Source organism: Taudactylus pleione, unplaced genomic scaffold (assembly GCF_031769625.1).
Source record: "Taudactylus pleione unplaced genomic scaffold, aTauple2 ptg000674l, whole genome shotgun sequence".
Lineage (NCBI taxonomy): Eukaryota > Metazoa > Chordata > Amphibia > Anura > Myobatrachidae > Taudactylus > Taudactylus pleione.
This window is the reverse complement of record NW_028285076.1, coordinates 97,202-116,811: the sequence shown is the minus strand read 5'-3', so window position 1 is coordinate 116,811 and position 19,610 is coordinate 97,202. Positions and strand designations below refer to the sequence as shown.

The 19,610-nt window shown below is 46.0% G+C and overlaps 1 protein-coding gene across 1 annotated transcript in view; it reads left to right on the top strand.

Annotated features, from left to right (window-relative positions):
* The first annotated feature begins 1,892 nt into the window (after positions 1-1,892).
* LOC148478152 (syntaxin-7-like) overlaps positions 1,893-19,610 on the top strand; it is a 111,209-nt gene continuing 93,491 nt past the window's right edge. Inside the window, exon 1 of the mRNA XM_088455856.1 lies at positions 1,893-2,030. The gene's annotated coding sequence lies outside the window, so the exon portion shown is untranslated. The remainder of the gene's footprint in view (positions 2,031-19,610) is intronic.

Sequence of the window (19,610 nt, the reverse complement as noted above, 5' to 3'; positions counted from 1 at the left end):
TGGGCTTTCCCTGACATGGTCGTATCTGATACGACCAGTCAGAAGTGCCCACTAGGCGGCTGCGGGAAACTAATCTTCCAGCAGCCGCTTACATCAGAGGGACCTGCTGGTCTCTCTGCAACTGTGGCTGCCCCTCCAGTGTGTCCCGATCACTGCTGGCCACAGTGATCGGGCATCTCGCAGCACCCCACTCCCAGCGCGTCTGCAGGCTCCAGTAAATCCCGAACACTGTGGCCAGCAGTGATCGGGCAGCCTGCGTGACCCTCCTCCGTAGGTAGTTGTAAGCAAGAGCAGCCAGCACCACACCATCTGGCTGCTCCTGCTTACAATTACCACCTGCCTTCTACTGTGTACCTTCTCCCGACACGACGGCTGCTCCATCGTCCCCGGGCCGGCCACCTCCTCCCAGTGCAGTGGTGCCAGCAGCGGCTTCTGCGACCTGCTTCTCCTATCAGCATGGTGGTGTCAGCGGCGGCTGCTTCAGCGTCCTGGCCACCACCTTCTCCTCCCTGCGTGGCGGCTCCTGCATCCCGGGTCTGGCCTCCACCTCCCAGCGCGATGGCGTCAGCGGCGGCTTCAGTGTCCTGGCCACCTCCTTCTCCCTGCGCATCGGCTCCTCCATCCCGGGGCCGGCTTCAGGGTCCCGGCCTCCTCCCAGTGTGGTGGACGCTTCTGTGTCCCTGCCAGCTGGCCACCTCCTCCAATCCCTGCAGCTGCTTCTGTCCCTGGGTCGGGCACCTGATACCTCCTCCCTCCCAGTCCTCCTCCCTGCTCAAGCTCTGCCTCTGTCCCGATCACTGCTGGACACAGTGATCGGGCAGTAGATTCTTTGTAAAAAATATATATATATATTACACACACATATATATATATATATATATATATATATATAAATATTTCCAAAGTTCTGCACTAACACCTTTAACCAATAATTTAGTCAGGGTGCACTTCAAGACCATAGTCCATCATATAGAAATTGTATCCTTACACAACATCTCGGATGAAGGCACTCACTTTATAATAATACTTTTTATTGAGACATAATTCCAAACATTATTTAATCGTTCATGTCAGACACCACCTTCACGTGTGTCGACGTTTCGGTCTTATTATAAGACCTTTTTCAAGACTAGTGTCTGTCGCAATAGGTCACAAATGCAAAAATAGACATCTACAAACAAACAAACAAAATAAAATCAGTATCACATGACAATGTCTATCTAGCCCCATTCTAAAAATATACATAACTGCCAACATACCATGAGTCAAATAGATGTGGACATATAGCTCATCAATGACCACTGGACAACAGCTGGGAAACATAATCTATAAACAATAATATACATGAAAAGCCTGCTCATGCAGTATAATACTAATGAGCTATATAGAATCAGACATGACTAAAAAGCCATAGCTTATTTATTTTATTAAAATTTATATTATATATATATTTTTTTATATATATTACAGTTTAATTGATTTTTTTAATTTTTTTCTTTTTTTCCTTGTTTTTTTATTTATTGGGTCTTCTTTATTGTTTACTCTGTGGGATATTGGATTTTATTTTTAGTTGTATTATGCACCTTATTTGTATGTCATTTGTTTTGTTTCTGAACCATCAAGTGATATGTCATATTTTGATGATGATCTGTTTAGATCACTATGAGTCTGGTCCCGTTCTATGTATATATTAGTGTTGTCTCCTATGTAAGTTTATATCAAACTGAATCCTAGCATCACTATACTGGCGAGTTTTATATTCTTTTGCTGTGTGAGCAAGATTTGCCCTGACTTCGCGCGATTTTTGGCTTCAAATATGGCCGCCGGATTACCTTGTGATGTTAACACCCTGTCCAGTGACGTTCCGTCAGGAGACCGGCTGCCGGGTAATGACGGCGCACATAGAGGCGCGTTTTTAGGGGGTATTTAGGAGAGCGCGGAGAGTAATGAATACTTCCGCTCTGGTCTGGGGAACTGGTTTAGCGCTCCACGTGTGAGCTTCATTGGCGGCTGACGGTCTGCAGGAGCAGGTATGGAAAACATCTTGTTAGATACTTAAGCTATGCATAGTCATGTTGTCTCCGTTTATGGGCATTAGTAATAGACTCCGGGTAAGCATGTTTGCATATGGGGGGTCATTAATTAATATCTCATTAGTTTGGCTATGGTATATATACTATGGTGGTCTGAATATATGTATATATTTGAATTATCAGGAGACTCAGATGACTGTTTAGTCTATAATATATTGATATAGATATACAAAGTTTGTTATATGTACTGTAATACAGGTGTATTTTTTTTTTTTCTATGTATATTTCTATCTAGTATGTTGAGTTATTTAAGCTATGGCTTTTTAGTCATGTCTGATTCTATATAGCTCATTAGTATTATACTGCGTGAGCAGGCTCTTCATGGTTATTATTGTTTATAGTTGATGTTCCCCATTGGTCGTCAAGTGGTTATTGATGAGCTATATGTCAACATTTATTTGACTCATGGTATGTTGGCAGTTATGTATATTTTTAGAATGGGGCTAGATAGACATTGTCATGTGATACTGATTTTATGTTTGTTTTGTAGATGTCTATTTTTGCATTTGTGACCTATTGCGACACACTAGTCTTGAAACAGGTCTTATAATAAGACCGAAACGTCTACACACATGAAGGTGGTGTCTGACATGAATGATTAAATAATGTTTGGAATTATGTCTCAATAAAAAGTATTATAAAGTGAGTGCCTTCATCCGAGATGTGTAAGGATACAATTTCTATATATATATATATATATATATATATATATATATATATATATATATATATATATATATATATCATACAGAAGTTAAAAAAATCATAAGGATGTGTGTATGTATTAGGGGTGTGCACCGGCCACTTTTCGTGTTTTGGATCTGGATTGGTTTGCCAAAACCACCCTTCCGTGTTTTGGGTTCTGGGTTTTGTGTTTTGGATCTGTATTTTTTTTTTTTTTTAAAAAGCATTAAAACCGCTAAAATCACATAATGTGTTGGTTTTTCTGCTCCTATGCTATTATTCACCTCTAAAACCTTAATTTCCAGTCTATTCTGAACACCTCACAATAGTGTTTTTATGTCCAAAAGGTCGCACCGAGGTAGATGGATGACTATGCTAAGCGACACGAGTGGGCTGCACAAACACGTGGCCCATCTAGGAGTGACACTGCAATGGCAGACAGGATGGCAGTTTGAAAAACAGGGCCCAAACAGTACATAATGCAAAGAAAAAAGAGGTGCAAGATGGAATTGTCCTTGGGCCCTCCCACCCACCCTTATGTTGTATAAACAGGACAAGCACACTTTAACAAAACAATCATTTCAGCGCCAGGGTCTGCCACACGACTGTGGCTGAAATTATTGGTTCGTTTGGGCCCCCACAAAACAAGCTGGCAAATCTGTCCCTGCACAAACTGGCTCTACGGAGGCAAGATGTCGTCCTCATCCTCCTCATTCACCGATTCCTCATCCTCTTTAGTGTTGTGTACATCCTCATCCTCAGAGTATTAATTCGTCCCCGCTGGAATCCACCACCACAGGTCCCTCTGTACGTTCTGGAGGCTGATCTCCCTGGAAGAGTTGATAAATCATTTTTATGAACCTCTTCTCCACATTTTGTGGAAGCAACCTTTCGCTGACAAGGTTCCCGTCTGCACTAAACACTCTTTCAGAGTACACACTGGAGGGGGGGCAACTCAGGTAAAATAGAGCTAGTTTGTACAGGGGTCTCCAAATTTCCTCTTTTTCCTGCCAGTACAGGTACGGACTGTCTGATATGCCTACTTGGATGCTGTCACCGATGTAATCCTTTAACAGACAGACACACGCTTGTTGCTGCTGCTTTGAGGATGCAGGTGCGGCTACAGCCCACACAATTCACAAAGAGAAGAATTTTTTTATTGTTTGTGGAGCACACTTTGAGGGTTACAGCACCCTTTAATGGACAAACAAGCCGGCCCTTTACTTATGACACAGGCGCACGCAGTCGCTGAATGGCCAAAGTGGCCAGAAATTTTTAGGGCCACCCAAAGCGTCTCCTGCACGCCCCCTGTCGCTTTTCAGAAAATTCTGCACCACCAAGTTTATTGTGTGAGCAAAACATGGACGTGCTGGAATTTGCTCAGATTTAATGCCCGCACAATATTGGTGGCGTTGTCAGATATCACAAATCCCCAGGAGAGTCTAAGTGGGGTAGCCACTGGGTGATGATTTCCCTCAGTTTCTCTAAGAGGTTGTCGGCGGTGTGCCTCTTACTGAAACCGGTGATACACAGCGTAGCTGCCTTGGAACGAGCTGGCGTTTCTGAGATGCTGCTGACTGGTGACGCTGCTGTTGGTGCTGCGTAAGGTGATACATTTACCCAGTGGGCTGTCAGTCATATAGTCCTTAGTCTGCCCTGTTCCACTTGTCCACATGTCCGTGGTTAAGTGGACATTGGGTACAACCGCATTTTTCAGGACACTGAGGACACTTTTTCTGACGTTTCTGTACAGTCTCGGTATCGCCTGCCTAGTGAAGTGGAATCTAGACGGGATTTGGAACCGGGGACACACTACCTCCATCAATTGTCTAAATCCCACTGCACTAATGGCGGATACCGGACGCACGTCTAACACCAACATAGCAGTCAAGGCCTCAGTTGTACGTATTGCTTCAGGATGACTGCTGTCGTACTTCATCCTTCTCGCTAGGGACTGTTGGAGGGTCAATTGTTTAGTAAAAGTAGTGGTGTTCCTACTTCCTCTCTGGGATGATGAACAACTCCCAGCAACAGCACTAGGAGGAAGTGGTTCTTGATCTTTCCCTATTTTATTTTTATCGGATAAAGTTTGGTCCTCCATTTATGTTATATTGATATATACGTGTGGCTAAAGCGCACACAAACACAGAAAATAATTTTTTATTTTTGTTGGAGAGTAGTGCACTTTGTGGGTTACAGCACCCTTTAAGAAATGAGCCAACCGGCCCTTTACTTATGGGACACAGGCGCACGCTTGGCGCTGCTCCTTTGTTGATGCACGTGCAGCTACAGTGCACACAATTCACAAACACAGAAAATTATTTTTTTATTTTGTTTGGAGTGTACTTTGGGGGTGACAGCACCCTTTAACAGACAAGCCAGCCGGCCCTTTACTAAAGGGACACAGGCGCACGCTTGGCGCTGCTTCATAGTTGATGCAAGTGCAGCCACAAACACAGAAAATATATTTTTTTTTTTAGCACTTGGGGGGAGCACCCCTGATGGACAGTGCACACCCTGGACAACACTACAGCACCCCTTTAGGACTGGGTCACTGCACAGGACTTTGGAGTGGACACAGCCCCTATGGACAACTGACTGCACAACACAGTCCAGCCAGCCCCTATGGACAACAGCAGCACTACACTACACAGCACAGCCAGCCCTAACTCCCACCCTCCCTCTTCACTGTCCACAGCCGAGTGAGAAAACTGCGCCGACACGGGTACCTTTATATAGGATCCAAAACCCGCGAGACCTGGAAGGCGGGATGATGACGTTTTGCCTCGATTTCAGATCCGAGTCAGTCAGGCTGACTCTGATCGGCCTCTGATCGGGGGGTTCGGATTTCAGAAATCCGAACCCGCTCACACCTACTCTGAATGCGCTGACACGTACACAGTACTACTTCTCCTCCTGTATGCTCTGTGTAATGATCAGTGCATTTCCAGACATTGCCCCATAAATCTTATTCTGTATGCGCTGACATGTACACAGTACTACTTCTCTTCCTGTATGCTTGGTGTAATGATCAGTGCATTTTCAGACATTGCACCATATATAATCTTACACTAAATGCGCTGACATGTACACAGTACTACTTGTTGTCCTGTATGCTGGGTGTAATGACCAGGCCTGCCAAGAGCTGTGGGGGGCCCCGGTAATAGGGGGTGTGGCCTAATCATGGGAGGCATGGCCATGCCCTCTTGCCGAGGGGAAAAAAAAATTTGCAGCGCCGCCTCGTGCTGGGGAAGGGGGGTGCTCTGAGCCCCCTCAGCCTGGTGCAAGGCCAGGGGGGGGGTGCGATCAGTGTGATCGCTCCCCCCCCCCACAGGCATAGGAGACTGCTCGTGGCTGCTGAGCAGCAGCCACAGCAGTCTCCTACTGCAGCTCAGCACACGCTGTGAGGGGGGGAGCGGCGCCGAGCCCCTCAGGAAGCCTGGGCCCGGGTAATCTGTACACTCTTTCCCCCCCCCCCCCCCCCCCCCCCCCCTCTGCGCCCCTGGTAATGACCAGTCAGTGCATTTCCAGACTGTAGCTGTTGGAAACATGGAGTAATCAGGATAATAAAAGCAGTACAGTAGGTACATCCTCTGTTGCTGCTAAAACACCAGGACAGTATCAATAAGAGTTTAATAGGCAAAACTTCATATTGGTGAATGTTTATTATGAAATAAGCTGTAGAAAATGAATTGTCATGTTGGTCATGTTAAAAACCCATCTCCGTTTACAACAAACCCATCTTGCATAGGCAATATTGTTATGATAAATTGCTACTGTATATTAAGGTTTTCTGACTACTTCATCAAAATGCATTTACTGCAAAGAAATTCTGGATATATAGTATAAATTACAACCATTGTAAATGAGTGAATTTCTTTGTAAATACATATTGGCTACCACTATGAATATATGCTAATGGACATTGCATTTGTAAGGAACCCTCGTTAACCATAACTAATTGAACATTCTTTTCTAAAGACCCCCGATTAAGTCAAAATATTGACGAAACACATTGGGTATTTTGCAATTAGAAGTGATTTTCTGCAGAAAAGTGTATTACTATTACCAGAGTTCTAAACTTTTAAAAAAAATTTGTTTATTGTGTATATTCTTAGTGTGCAGATATTGTCAAATATAGCGCAAACATAGGACATTTGTACATATCTAAGCACACACATATACAGTATGTATATATATTTCTCCTGTACCCACCTGATTTAAAATCATCTATCTGTGTATGTACTGTATATTCAGGGCTATTTCTTCTTATCCACTAGAGGATACTGGAGTTCAAGACAGTGGGGTATAGATGCTGGTAGAGTAGAGCCTGGCACTTTAAATAATTTAGAAGTGTGACTGGCTCCTCCCTCTCTGTGCCCCATCAGCCTCAGTTTTGAGAATGTGCCTGAGAGAGCTGGTAGCACATTAAGCTGTCTCCAGCCTTTTCATATTTATCTTTTTCTTTGTTTTTTTATAAACAAGCATTGAGGACAGGCAGTCTGCCTGCTACGGGGGAGCAGCTGGGAGGGAACCGCCACGGCTACTGCAGCCTGTGTCCAGTGACCCTGAGAAGGGGGCTTACAGATGGTGTCATCAGACACTGCGAGGACCTGCCACAGCTGACACCGGCTCGTGTCCGGGTTTCCTCGCTGCCCCCTCAGCCCACCATCCCAGCCACAACAGCTTGTAAGTATAACCACTGGGCTCAGTGACATGTTGTTGCTGTCACTGTTAGGAGAGACCCTCGGCTACCTCCCCACCCCCGAATTCCTCACAGATGGTGGTTAAAAAAGCGGGTGTCGGAATTAATTGACGTGTCCTGCACACCAGTGGCGCCATTTTAGTAAGGGCTCTCCATCTCTGCACTCCCTTACAGAACAGTTATGTGCAGACAGTACCAGTAGCTCTCCGCCTCTAATTACAAAGGAGGAGACGCCGCGTCCCTATGCGCTTAGAGGCTGTGCTGACAAACTGAGAGGTGTCACCCCACAGTACATAGTACTTCAGCAGCGGCGCGGCTTCCTCCACTAATGCGGAGTAGTCAGCTGCTGGAGGTGTTTACATGTTAGTGCTGCAGCGCAGACATACTCTGTAGTGCGTCAGTCCCCCTGCGAAGGGGCCTCCAGAACAAAGTGCAGTGTGGACCAGCCTCCTGCAAAAGCACCGCTGAAGTGCTGTGCTGACGGGACACTGTCCCACCATTTTGCAGCGCAGTGTATTACCCCCCTGTCAGGTTTCCCCTTGGTCTATAACAAAGGGTACCTAGCTTAATCTAATTGTCTGGTATCGTAGCTTGTGGAGGCTACCTCATGGTGCACTAGCTACCCTGCCTAAATGTTTATAGTATCTATAGTAATAGCCACTGTTCTGGTGCTGCTGCCAGAATTTATGGTTATAGCATACCCTTAAGCCAGGGTTAGCAGATTTTATCCTTCATCCACTAGGGGACACTGGAGGACTGCAACACAGTGGGGTATAGACTGTGCTGAGTGGAGCTGGCACTTAAAATTTAAATGAAGTGTGACTAGCTCCTCCCCTCTATACCCCCCTATAGGCCAGTATTAGTTTGTGCCCGAGTGGGAGCGGGTCACAAAAAAGATCTCTCCTGCTCTTAGGGCTAGGATAGTTTAAAAAAAAAAAAAGAATTCCTATCATCTCTGAGGACAGACAGGCAGCTGCAACTGCCTGTCTGCTATGCGGGATGCCGCCGGAGCGGACCCACTCGCAAGTGCATGCACTTAGCCTGGGGTCCCCAACACTTGAGACCTCAGTCTTCAGATGGGGGCCACATGCCCACCGGCAGCAGCAGGAAGCCGCCACCACCAGCCTGACTGTGAGTACAGCTGGGCTCCCTGGTTAGCAGGGCAGCCAGCTTATTGCTACATAGGCAGCCCCAGAACCGTGCCAGCGGCACAGTCACCAGAGCGACTTGTCAGTAGAGCTGGCTCCTTGATTAGTGGCTTCACAAACCAGAGACGCGCCGACTGCAGCGCAGCCACCAGCGCGTCTGTCAGTACAGCTGGCTCCCTGATTAGCAGGGCAGCCAGCTTATGGCTATATTAGGCGGCTTCCTGTGTACTCCGGCTCTCTGATTAGCAGGGTAGCCGGTGTTTTCCCGGCATTAGGCGGCTCAGCAGAATACTGCAGAGGCAGTATATATACTTATACAGTTATACTGGGTATAGCGCCCATTTACAAAACTGCGCTAGAATGCGGGGGGCGGAGCTTAGCTCCGACTTCCTACTCCTGCCTCCCATCAGCCCCAGCGTTTCACTGCTGGCGGCCATTACAGGGAGAGGCAGCACTGGACAGCCTACACGGACCTGTATGTATTACAGCAGGGGTTTAGGCTGATGTAGAGAGAGAGCATAATAATTATTAATCCTTTGCCTGCTGTTCTGGCACTGCTAGGAGTGCTGTTGTAGGCAAGTGTGGCTGTCTCCAAACTCTCTGTACCCCAGTATACTTTTTTCTTACCCTGTAACTTAACCTCTTGTGGTTTGTGTGGGGTCTGTATGTAGCATGACTGGACCCTGTAACTTAACCTCTTGTGGTTTGTGTGGGGTCTGTATGTAGCATGACTGGCAGGTCTAAGGCTTTGCAAAAGCTATTTACCTGCAAAAAGTGTGGAGTCAAATTTACACAGGGACAGTCATCTACCTCCAGATTGTGTGACTGTTATACGGATCAACAATCTGCAGAGATGTCAGAACCACCGTCTTGGACGCAGGTTACATCGGTTATGTCCTCTCTCTCGACTGAACTGGAGGCTTCTCGCAGAGACAGAGGCTTACAGATCAGCTGTCTACAGAGGAACCAGCATGGGCGAGATCCCTAGCTGTTTCTATGGAGGGGATTTCCAAAGCCATGACAATGGCGTCCGCTCCGCAGGTCTCTAAAAAGAGATTGTTACCCTCAGTCCTCCATTGGCATGACCCAGAGGAGGAGGATATGCCGGAATTAGAAGAGGGGGAGTATGACCCAGATTCCTAAAGAGCTTCTGGAGCCTGAACCAGTATCTGAGGGAATAGAAGCATTGATTGCTGCAATACGACAGGTATTGCAAATACAGGAAGAGGAACTCGGGTCCTGCAAAACAGTCTTTCTTTCTTAAGAAACAAAGACAAGCTACGGCTCTTCCCTATATCGGAAGAGCTGGATTCCCTTCTAACGACAGCCTGGGAACATCCAGATAAAAAGTTTCAGATGTCCTGGCGCTTATTATCTTTTACCCCTTTCCAGCAGAGAATAGAAAGTCTTGTGAAACTCCCCCCTACAGTAGATTCATCTTTATCGCGACTGTCAAAAAAGACTACGCTCCTGGAGTCACATCTTTAAAAAGACATGTCTGATCGGAGACTGGAGAGCACTCTTAAGTCCATTTACACCGCTGCAGGGGTGACTCTTCGTCCAGCGATAGTTAGCTGCTGGACTAACAAGGATATCAAAATTTGGGCTAAGCAATTGGCGGACCGAATGAGAGATCAGCTGCCAATGGAGGACCTAATTCCGTTAGCAGAACGAATCTGTGGCTTACCTTGGTGAAACATCTAAGGATGTTTGTTCTATTGCCTCCAGACTTCAGCTCTGGCAATTTCAGGTTGAGGTAGAACCGCAGCTACCACAGGCTTGAGTCTACAGGAGGTTAAGTCCACTTCTAAAACCAGTGCATGACGGGCTTCCCTCTCACCTCAGGGACCCCAGAGTGGGAGCACATCTTCGGGACTTCAGCGATGTCTGGACGGAAACCTGTGCAGACGCTTGGGTCCGAGATCTAATAATTTGGGCTAGAAGCTCGATTTCCAACTTCAACCCCCGAATCGTTTTTTTACCACAGGTTTGCCAGTTTCCAACGACAGAGGTGTGGTCTTACAGAAAGCAATAGACAGGCTTCTGTCCATGAAAGTGGTAATCCAAGTCCCCAGTCATCAGAAGGAAAGGATTTTACTCCAGTCTTTGTCATTCCGAAGCCGGACGGCTCGGTCAGACCCATTCTAAACTAAAAGGATCTCAATCCATATTTACGTATTTTCAAGTTCAAGATGGAGTCTCTTCAGTTGGTAATTGCAGGCTTGGAGGAGGGCGAGTTCATGGTATCTCCTAGATATCAAGGACGCCTACCTGCACATTCCCATTTGGCCACGTCACCAGGCTTTCTTGAGATTCGCAGTTCGGTAATTCACATTTCCAGTTACAGGCCTTGCCCTTTGGCCCCACAGGTATTCACAAAGGTTATTGGCTGTGATGATGAGTCTCCTTTGGAAACAAGGGATCACTATTATTCCATACCTGGACGACCCAATGCTGAAGGCGAATTCCAAAGATCAACTATTACAGGACATGACCGTGATGCACAACCTCCTCATTCGTCATGGATGAATCCTGAATTTTCCCAAGTCACATCTGCAACTGACACAGATTGCAGGTTTCGAGGAATAATCATGGACAGTGTCTCAATGTGTTCCTTCCCCAGAACAAGATAACTTCCATTCAGGAGATGGTGAGGTTGGTCCTTCGACATCGGCAGGTTTCGGTTCATGCATGTATCCGAATTCTGGGGAAGATGGTGGCAGCCTCGAGGCTGTTCCGTACGGTCGTTTTCACTCCAGACCTTTTCAGCTAGATCTCCTATCACAATGGTCGGGATCCCACCTGTTTATTTCACAAGAGTCAGGTTACAACCCAACCCTACTGTGGTGGTTAAACTCAGTTCACCTTACGGAGGGAAAGAGATTCGGAGAGTGGGATTGGACACTTCTTACCACTGATGCGGGTCAGAGTGGGGGGCAGTAATTCTAGAGCATCACTTCCAGGGACGCTGGACAGCACAGGAATCGAGTCTTCAATCAACATATTGGAATTAAGAGCAGTTTTCTACGCATTACATACAGCAGGTCACCTTCTGAGGGGCCGCGTAGTCAGGGTCCAGTCCAACAATGCCACAGCAGTGGCATACATAAACAAACAAGGAGGCACCAGAAGTCATGCAGCCATGAAGGAAGTCAGCCGGATTCTTATCTGGGCGGAAAGCTACACAAGGTTGATTTCAGCAATCTTCATACCGGGCGTTGAAAATTGGGAGGAAGATTACCTCAGTCGTCAGGATGTACATTCAAGAGAATGGGCTCTACATCCACAGGTGTTTCAGCAGCTGGTCCAACAGTGGGGTCTTCCGCAGGTCGACCTCATGGCATCCAGGCAGAACCATCAACTGCCCCTTTACTGCTCTCAAACAAGGGATCCACAACCAGTGGCTGTGGATGCACTGTCAACACCATGGCGGTTCCAACTCCTTTATCTGTTTCATCCATTTCCCCTTCTCCCTCGAATCCTTCAACGCATCAAGAGGGAACAGGCAAGGTCCTGATGATGGCTCCGGACTGGCCTCGCAGAGCTTGGTACTCCAACATTCAGCTCCTGTTGGTAGGCAATCTGTGGCCTTACCACTCAGAGGATCTACTCCTACAGGGTTAGTCCAGTCCAAACTTAAAGCAGCTACGTTTGATGGTGTGGTTGTTGAAAGGGCCATCTTGAGACGTAAAGGGATACTCCCAAGGTGATTCCTATGATGCTTAGAGCCAGGAAAGAAGTTACTTCCAAGCATTACCATCGTGTTTGGAAGGATATGTATCCTGGTGTGAACGTAGTTTTGCCTCCTATGGAGTTGTCTTCCCAGATTTCTGCTTTTTCTGCAAGCAGGTCTTTCAGCGGGCCCTCGGTTGGGATCTCTGAAGGTACAAATTTCAGCGCTCTGTTTATCTTCCAAAATAAATTGGCCTTATTACCGGATGTACAGACTTTTCTGCAGGCTGTGGTTAGATTGCAACCACCCTTTGTTGCCCCTACAGCTCCATGGGACTTGGACTTCATCCTGTCTTTCTTGCAGTCTACACTGTTCGAGCCTTTGGAGTCGGTGGAATTGAAATATCTTTCATGGCAGGTGATACTTCTGCTGGCTCTAGCTTCCGCCAGGAGGTGTCTGAACTAGGAGCTTTATCATTTTATCATATCGTCCACCATATTTGGTATTTCATGAGGATAGAGCTGAGCTATGCACCAGAATGGATTTTCTGCCTAAGGTGGTTTCGGCTTTCACATCAATCAACCTATTGTAGTTCCGGTTCTTCCAGTTTTCTCCTTCTTCTAGATCATTGGATGTGGTTAGAGCTCTTCGCATATATGTAGACAGGACGGCAGCCGTTCGCAAGATAGATACTGTTTTGTATGATGCTGCTCGTCCGGGTTGGCCAGCTTCCAAACACACTGGCTCGATGGATTCGTCTGACCATTCGACAGGCGTATATGGCCTCGTCTAGAGATCCTCCATTTTCCATTACTGCACATTCCACTAGCTCAGTGGGTGCCTCGTGGGTGGCTGCTCGAGGCATTTCTATGGAATCTCTATGCCGGGCAGCTACTTGGTCGGGCCGGCATACTTTTGTTCGGTTTTACCAGATTTGACACCTTTGCGACCTCTGCAGCGAAATATGGTCTGTCTTGCAGGGTTCTCAGCGCTTTCCCACCCGTGATGGGAGCTCTCGGACGTCCCCACTGTCTTGAAGTCATCCAGTGTCCCCTAGTGGATGAAGGAGAAAACAGGATTTTGGTAATTACCGATAAATCCCTTTCTCCGATTCCACAGGGGACACTGGACGCCCACCCGGAGCTGTTCTTCCTGCCACACCTGTTATGCCTGTTGGCGACATGTTTGTTGTCTAGGATGTTAGAATGAAATGAGACGACAAACATGTCTGTTTTCCTTGTTTTCAACTTTCAGTTTTGTGTACTTTCGCCTCCTCCTCTGTCAATCTTTTCTATCACCTCCCCTCGGGCACGGTTCTAATACTGGCCTATAGGGGGGTATAGAGGGAAGGAGCTAGTCACACTTCATTTAAATTTTAAGTGCCAGCTCCACTCAGCACAGTCTATACCCCACTGTGTTGCAGTCCTCCAGTGTCCCCTAGTGGAATCGGAGAAAGGGATTTATCGGTAAGTACCAAAATCCTGTTATTGCATCCCATCCCCAGGCTTATGCCTCACATTGGCTCGCCTTAAAGAGGGGCCATACTCTTCTCATGCATATATGTGCCAGCACATATACTAAATTTTATAGGCTGGTTTTAAAACCTTCCAGTTCTCACCAGCCTTCTGTGCTAACCTTTAGAAGGTATGTATATGTGCATCTATACAGCACATACAAGAAGAAGTGACGCACTGCCAGTGTAGTGGTTGGCATTACTAGCTCACAGCACTGAGGTCGTAGTTTTCATTCCCTCTTCGAAAAAGCGGGTTCAGATGGAGCTCAAATGGCTCACATAAGGCAAGTATACCAGTGATAGAAGGGTCCCAGGATCGAAACCAGTCTGGGACAGCACGCTGCTAAAATATCCTGCCCCTTAAGCCATAGCAGAATGACGGCCACATGCGGCACATGAGCAGTCTCCCTGCCCTTCTGCTCCATGGGAGGTTTCTGTCCTCCCTGAGCTCGCCTTAGGACACCTGCGTTACGTTTTGCCAGGTGTACCGCCCCAGTCAAACTCCCCTCCTGCCAATGTCCCCGGAGCGCGTTGCGCACCAGCCGGGCGAAGGGCCGGACACTTGGAGCCAGAAGTGAGAGCCTGCTCGGGGCTCGCACCCCCCGCGTGTATGACCCAGAGCTGCATATTCTGCCCTAGGGTTATTATACACTGGTCAACAATCACTCTCTCTACAATCTGAGAATCTGAGTGGCAGTTTGGTCTTCTGGCTGGAGCCAGCTTTGCCCCTGTCTGGTGAGTTCTGAAACCTGGTTCCGAATTGGCACCCCTGGTAATAGGGACCATTCGTGGAAGCGCTGCACTTTCCCCGAAGTGAGAACTGACCTGGCCAGAATAGCACTTTTGACTAGGTCATATTTCTCCATCAGCAAAGGACAAATCGGCATAGGCTTTCTGAGCCTCACTCGAGAAACAGGGGACAAGTCTATCAGCCCAAGTATCTGCTGGCCATTTTAAGCACTGTGCCACCCTTTCAAATATCAACAAATACGCCTCTGAGTAATCTGAAGTAGACATTTTCTTTAGATGCCCTGTAGTAGCTGTTGTGCCACTTGACTGGTCACCAGCTGCAACATTTGTTCATCTGTCTTTTGGAGAGAGGCCAACAAATTGACTGTAGTGAAAACATTTCCTCCATTTTTACAGTGGGAGGTGTATGTAAGTACTTAGCGGCTTTTATATAAGAGTGATGACAAGCCAGTTTACACAAATATATCTTTCCTTCAGCAAAGCAACTGTTCATGTTTAACACAGAAAAAGAAAACACTACTATTTTTCTCTTTCAGCAATGCAGGGGTTAAACAGAACACAGGATAATAAATGTTTTTATCTCTTTAAGCAATATAGTGCTTATTTAAACCTCAGTATGTGCGCTCTGTTCAAACAGGAACTTAATTACACAGCATGAACACTAGCTGATGAGCATACTAATCAGCATTTTGATATGTCTAAAGCACCTTAGTACTAAAAAAAAAAAAAGGAAAGTAACTTTTTTTTTTTTTTTTCAGTACACACACAACAGCTTTTGCACAGCAAGTTACAGGGTCCTTAATATTTCTGCAGTTTTTCTGGTTCGCCAACTGTACTAATGTATAGCGAGCATCGTCAGATCTTTTACCATGCCTGAGGCATCTGGCATTTGCACTGCGAGACAGCAGTGCAGTACCCCATACAGGCCACAAGGTGTAGTAATGAGGACAAGACAGGCAGGTACTCAGTAAGGCAGTGTCTGTAATAGCAACAGACACTACACTTCAGCATACATGAGCATAGGCCTGGATACACCGGCACATAACAGACAATTAGCAATTGAACATAAAAGGTCCCAAGACTCATGCTTACCAGTCAGCAGTGGCTTGCAGCCACAATTGGCCATGCTCTCCCTGCATAGCTCTTGGTCCATGGCACTACAACACTAAGGGCTAATAAAGTGGCCGCTAGTGATAGATTGAGAGATAGATATCCTATCTAGCTATAGCTGGAGTACCCGGCGTTGCCCAGGATTTTAAGAATGTTTGTTTATACATCATCCTCCAACCGACCTCGCCTTAGGCAGGCCTCAAGAAAGGTGTGACAAACTTCCCCATCAACAGTCCTAAGGTATACAAAAGAAGTAGGACCTGTAACGGTGTAAAGCAAACTTCGGAGATAGAAGCATTCAAAATTTGTAGGATATAGAGTGTAAACACGGCAAAGAGCTTCTGTTGCTCTGATACCAGGATGACCATCTACAGCGACTCCCTGTTTTCTGCGCAGAAAAACTTTGGGAGAAGTATTCCATGTGTAATATTTTGGCAGCTCACAGTACAGCAGGGTTCTTGCAAAGTCATCATTTTGACACAGTTGGAAGAAAGAAAAAAAAATGTTATTGCGTAAATTGGTATAGTCAGAGAGCTGAGAATTCTGGCAAAGCCTGCTAAAGCTCTCTTCAATAATAAACATTTAATATGACAACACACAATGTTTGCTCAGAGGCCCTACTTATATGCCGTGAGGCCCCACAATGACTATCCAGCAAAAATTGTTGTTTTAAATTAATTAAAAATGAACAGTAATTTCGATTTAAAAAATTTTTAGTTGCCTCCGCCATGTTTTAATACGCTGGTATGTAAAATGTCACAATTTTTGCTTGAAAACTATAGATTTGTATAGAAAGACAGAAGTACAGAAGGACAAACTTTTTGCTTTGATATAGTAGAGAAGATAGAAAAGAAAAAATAGTAGATAAGCTAAATCCTTTTGTAATTCTGTACCTGACCTGTAGAGGGCGAATGCTATGAAAAAATTGTGGTTTTTCATTGATTAAAAATTAACAAATACATTTTAATTTTTTTTTTTTTTTTGTTGCCTACGCCATGTTTTAATACGCTCGTAAAAATTTGACATTCGTGGCTTGTAAACTGTGGATTTGTATAGAAAGAGGGACAAATTTTTGCTTTTATATAGTGTGTGTATGTATATATAGCGCCTTGCAAACGTATTCACCCCCCCTTTGCATTTTTCATGTTTTGTTGCCTCACAACCTGGAATTAAAATGGATTGTTTGAAGGTGTGAATCAAACAAAATTTAGGACAACATAACAGAAAACTTCAGCGTACATAACTATTCACCACCCTAAACTCAGTATTTTGTCGAGCCACCTTTTGCGGCAATTACAGCTGCAAGTCGCTTTGGATAAGTCTCTATGAGGTTGCCACATCTTGCCCCTGGGATTTTGGCCTATTCCTCAAGGCAGAACTGCTCCAGCTCCTTCATGTTGGATGGTTTCCGCTTGTGAACAGCAATCTTCAAGTCTGACCACAGATTCTCAATTGGATTGAGATCTGGGCTTTGACTAGGCCATTCCAACACATTTAAATGTTTCCCCTTAAACCACTCGAGTGTTGCTTTAGCTGTATGCTTCGGGTCATTCTCCTGCTGGAAGCTGAACCTCCATCCCAGTCTCAAATCACAGGCAGACTGAAACAGGTTTTGCTCAAGAATATCCCTGTATATAGCACAATCCATCTTTCCCTCGACTCAAATCAGTTTCCCAGTCCCTGCTGCTGAAAAACATCCCCACAGCATGATGCTGCCACCACCATGTTTCACTATGGGGATGGTGTTCTTGGGGTGATGGGATGTGTTGGGTTTGCGCCAGATGTTGCGTTTTCCTTCAATTTTAGTCTCCTCTGACCAGAGCACCTTCCTCCATACATTTGGGGAGTCGCCCACATACCTTTTGGCAAACTCAAATAGTGATAAAAATAAGATTACACGAAGTAATGGCTTTTTTCTGGCTACTCTTCCATAAAGCCCAGCTCTATGGAGTGTATGGCTTATTGTGGTCACATGCACAGATAAACCAGTCTCTGCTGTGGAACTCTGCAGCTCCTTCAGGGTTACCTTTTGGTCTCTGTGCTGCCTCTCTGATTAATGCCCTCCTTGCCTGGTCTGTGAGTTTTGGTTGGCGGCCCTCTCTTGGCAGGTTTGATGTGGTACCATGTTCTTTCCATTTGATGATGATGGATTTGATGGTGCTCTGGGGGATCATCAAAGATTTGTTTTTTTTTTTTTTTTTAAACCCAACCCAGAATTGTACTTCTCAACAACTTTGTCCCTGACTTGTTTGGAGAGCTCCTTGGTCTTCATGGTGTGATGCCTCTTGCTTAGTGGTGTTGCAGCGTCTGGGGCCTTTCAGAAAAGGTGTTTATACCCGCAGATCATGTGACACTTAGATTTCACACAGGTGGACTTCATTTCACTAATGATGTGACTTCTGAAGGTAATTGGTTGCACCAGAACTTTTGAGGGGCTTCATAGCAAAGGGGGTGATTTACATATACACATGCCAATTTTCAGAATATTATTTATAAAGATTCTTTTTTATATATATATATATATATATTAATTTTTCTCATTTCACTTCACCAAATTAGACTATTTTGTGCAGATCCATCACATAAAATTCAGATTAAAAAAATAAATAAATTATAGGTTGTAATGGAACAATAAAGGTAAAAGCCAAGGGGAGTGAATACTTTAGCAAGGCACTGTATATAAATTAGAAGAGCACAGTTGTGCCGTTATATTAAGGCTGTGTGAAAAAAAACACTGCAATTCTCCCATAGAAAATTCCGGAGGGGGTCATGGTGTTTAAGGGTATACACCTCAAAAGCTAATAGAGGTACCGAGCTGAAATTTGGCACGGATGGGTAGAATTGTTCGGAGCATGCCAAATATCAGGGCATAAACATAAAAAATTTGGGAGTAATCTAAAGTTCCAACTGTCACGTTTTTCTGACATTCTCAATTAGGACCACTTTTCTGCTATAGTCTATGGGGGATTTTTGGGAAGGCATAACTCAGGGTAGGGGGCGAATTGAGACTTTGGGGGTTTGTTTTATTAGGTAGTTATTGTGCCAGGGTATGTGATTTTGTGGTTCAGGTAAATTAGAAAGTTAGATTTTAAACTATTACCTCAAGAATGCACCATTGAAGAGAGGACTTTTCAACTTGTTGTGCAGCCGCAGTAGGAGCCTCCTGCAGGTGTAATCACCGAGGCTTCACTTGGGTGCACAAAGATGGCCGTCATTTGCGGGTTTTAGCAGTGGTAGGCTTGGGGGAAGGAAGCTGGCCTTAGCTGCAGCGGAACCCCGGGAAAGGCGCCGGAGGGTAGCGGACATTAGCTGGGACCAGGACCCCTGGACGGTAGCGGGTCTTAGCGGCAGCAGTGCGGGTGGCAGGCGTTAGGTCCCAGAGGAGGTAGAAGCACACAGATGCAGGCTCGGACCTGGAAGATCCATGATACCTGCTTCTGTGTTTTAAAAAAAAAAAAAAAAAAAAAAAGGGGCTTGGCCCTGCCCCTCATAAAACAACCAGCACCGGAGTCCCAGTACAGGTTGTGCTAAATACAGGGGACAAATGACATAGGGGTTCCCCGTATTCAGCGCAGCCAGCACTGGGCTCTGAGCCGGTTTTGGTTCTGGGGGGAAAAATGCGTAGGGTCCCCCTGTATTTGCCAGAACCAGACTCTTTTTCTAGCAGGGGGATGATGCCACAGCCAGGGGAGCCCTTTCACTGGGCCCCCCAGCCGCAGCATCACCCCTGACCACTAGTCAGCCCAGGCCGGGGATCCCTGGAGAGCTGGGGACCCCCCCAATCAAGGGGTCCCCATCTCCAGGGCACCCCAGGCTGATAGTCCAGGGCTATCCCCAGCACCAATGGGTGGTGGGTGCCTGGTTTAAGTGTGGTGCATATGAAAGAATTCAAATATTGTCTTTTGCTGTGGAACTACAGTTCCCAGCAAGCCTC